Here is a 2983-nt window from a genome sequence, read left to right as displayed (position 1 = left end):
AGCCCGCCACTCTTTGAAGGCCCGAGCCTTTCCGGGGCGGCCGCTCGCGCCACTTCTGCCCTCACGGCGGGGCGGGCGGGCCGGGGCCGCCGCCATCTTTGGTGAGGGCAGTGCTTTTTGAGGGGGGGGAACTGCCGCCCGGTTTAAATCTCTTTCAATAACCCGTTTAAATAAACTGTTCAATTAAATAAATCCCCCGCCCTCCGCGTCTGTGCAGAAGCCCTTCGGGGCTCCTTGGTGCGTGAGGCGCAGGGAGGCGGTGAAGCATCGCCCGTGCCCCGTTCGGGGGCGTCGTGGTGGCCCCGGCCCCTCAGGTGACACACACACCTGTGTGGGCCCGCACGCCTCCCCACAGCACGGGGAGTTCCTTCTCACACAGTCCCGCTGCATCTGCTCACCCCAAGCCACAGCGAGTGGCGGAGGAGACGCTGTCACTGCCTATCGCCGCTCCTAATCGCCGCCTCCTGTCGCGACAGGCGACTCCTCGTGTGGCGACAGGGCCACTCCTCCTGCCAGCCCGGCTCGACAGCAGCGAGGAAAAGCCACATCCAGCGGCTGAGGCTTCCCCAGTAACACTAGATGGTACCAGAGCTCCACACAGGACTCAAAAAAAAAAACCTTGGAATTCTGAAGCCGGGAAAGCTGGAGAGGTGAAGCCGCATCCCTTGGTGTGCTGCTGGCACAGGGATCCGCCAGGGAAGCTGGGAATAAAATAAGGACCTTTTTTTTTTTTTTTTTTTTTTTTTTTTTTTGTGGTGTTCAGTGCAATCTGTTTGTGGTTAAAAACGATCAGCAGAGTGATGGTGTCGAAGCACCTGGAGGGAAAGTTTGAACAGAGACTCTCAGGGAATTTTTCAGTAATAATGATTAGTTAAGGAAAATCTAGGAAGGATTTTAACTCGGTTAGAATCTGCTCATGGCAGGGGCGTTGAACTGGATGAGCTTCAAGTTCTCTTCCAACCCCAAACCATTCCATGATTCTAATTCCATGATTAAATCCTAAAGGGAAGGTATCTTGGTATCTTTAATCCCTGATATCTTTAGTATTCGGAGCTATTCAAACAGCACTCAGAATGTGATCACCTTTTTTTCTGGAAGCGCCTGCACACATTGCCTGAAATATTCATGCATGAAGAAAAAAACCAAAAAACCTCTTCCTGCAAATGAATATTTATTCCATGAATAAGTTTTAATGTCTTCGTGGCTTTCAACACATTTGGGCAAAATGTTTCAAGTTTCTGTGCTTTCAATGACAAAATCTGAACCCGACACCTAAATAGGTGGCCTGATTTCAGCTGTGTGGGGCATTTTGGGGAGACAGAATTTCCTCCCTGTAGCTCCCTCCGTAGCAGGGCAGCGTTTTAGAAACCTTGGGGAAACTCAACACAGCAATTTAGGGGGTGAAATGAAGCCTGGAGATAACAAGGGAAAATAATAAAGGCAGAGCTGGCGCTGGGCCAGAATAATTTTCTCTAAAGCTCCGCTCTCCTGCAGAATTCCTGGTTTCCTGCCCGTGGCAGGGGGTTGGAACTGGATGAGCTTTAAGGTCCCTCCCAACCCAAGCCGGTCTGTGATTCCACGATCCTGTGAAGTCCTGGGAGACGATCTTATGGCTAAATATGGTCAGGACTGGAACGCTGAGCCTCATCCAAGATGCAGCGACACCGGTGGTTCCTCTTCCCAGATGAAGAGTTGGCGTCGGCGCCGTATTTTTAGTGGCGTGGGCGTCGCTTGAATTTCACGTCGCCTGAGCTCGGTCTGCTCTGCCGTGGTGGGGTCTGTGCCCAGACACAGCCAAGCTCGAGGGCTGGGGCTGACATCATGGAATCACAGAATCATGGAATGGTTTGGGTTGGGAGGGACCTCAAAGCCCATCCAGTGCCACCCCCTGCCATGGGCAGGGACACCTTCCACCAGCCCAGGTTGCTCCAAGCCCCGTCCAACCTGGCCTTGGACACTTCCAGGGATCCAGGGGCAGCCACAGCTTCTCTGGGCAACCTGTCAGGTCTGAGCAACCTCCCCACCCTCCCAGGGAAGGATTTCTTCCCAATATCCCACCTAACCGTTCTCTCTGGCAGTTTGAGCCCATTCCCTTTATCCTATCACTACATGTGTTACTTCTAACACATCCCAAGCCGAGCATGGAGAGAGAGCAAATCTCATCCCGGATGCAGGAGGTGCCCAATCCAATGGTGATGCTGCCAGGCTGGTGGGAAAAAAAATCCATGCCTGAGCTGCTGGGGGACAAGGCCATTGCCACCAATCCTGGCCGGAGCAGGAGGTGCCCAAATCCCATTTTTTAGCCAGCAGTCACTGACACCACAGAGAAGGGTTGTTGCAGGACACCTGGCTGGAATTCTGAAGGATTACACTCCCCAGGTTGGGTGCTGTACAGATAAATAGGTGCCAGCCCTGCCTCCCAAGGAACTGAGATCCCACATGGGCAAACAGTACCTGCTCCAGTACCTCGGGCTGTTGGAGCTCTCCAGCACGGGCACTCACGGATAAATTCTAAAAAGGTGAATTCTGGGGTGAAGAAGATCGATGTGCAAATCTCTGAACCCTTTCTGGGGATGTTTCACCTGCGTTTGGGAACAGGGAGCTCTGTGGGTTCCTCCCGTCTGCAGGCAGAGCAGTTTCAGGCCTGTCTTGTCCTTAATTACACAGATCCAAGAGAGTCGTATGATTGAAAATCATCTGCCATTAAAGGTCACACATTCCACGTGCTCTTGGTTTTTTGATGTTGCAGGAGGCTGGTGCTCATCTGCTGAGAATTAGGAGGTTATTATTCTGCGGAAGCTGATCCAAATTGCCTCCTATCCATAGGCAGAAAATTAAAGGAATATTTAAGCCCATTCCACAGATTACAAACTTGGTGGCATAGCTCTGCAACCAGTAGTATTAGGATCTTGCATTTGATAGTTGCCAATAATTTAAGTCAACTGTTTAACATCTGGCATTACTATATAATGTCTGGCTTAAG

At 51.6% G+C, this 2983-nt stretch overlaps 1 protein-coding gene and 1 long non-coding RNA gene across 2 annotated transcripts in view; both read right to left on the bottom strand.

The window, feature by feature from the left end:
- Positions 1–349, bottom strand: part of LOC114068961 — a 12378-nt gene extending 12029 nt beyond the window's left edge. Inside the window, exon 1 of the mRNA XM_027905441.1 lies at positions 328–349. The gene's annotated coding sequence lies outside the window, so the exon portion shown is untranslated. The remainder of the gene's footprint in view (positions 1–327) is intronic.
- A 2146-nt stretch (positions 350–2495) lies between these two features.
- Positions 2496–2983, bottom strand: part of LOC114068950 — a 3335-nt gene continuing 2847 nt past the window's right edge. Inside the window, exon 3 of the long non-coding RNA XR_003573691.1 lies at positions 2496–2764. This is a non-coding gene — a long non-coding RNA (uncharacterized LOC114068950). The remainder of the gene's footprint in view (positions 2765–2983) is intronic.

This window comes from Empidonax traillii, unplaced genomic scaffold (assembly GCF_003031625.1).
Source record: "Empidonax traillii isolate 1590-97213 ecotype Southwest subspecies unplaced genomic scaffold, ASM303162v1 scaffold1155:size169172, whole genome shotgun sequence".
NCBI classification, from domain to species: domain Eukaryota; kingdom Metazoa; phylum Chordata; class Aves; order Passeriformes; family Tyrannidae; genus Empidonax; species Empidonax traillii.
This window is presented reverse-complemented; position numbering and strand designations above follow the sequence as displayed.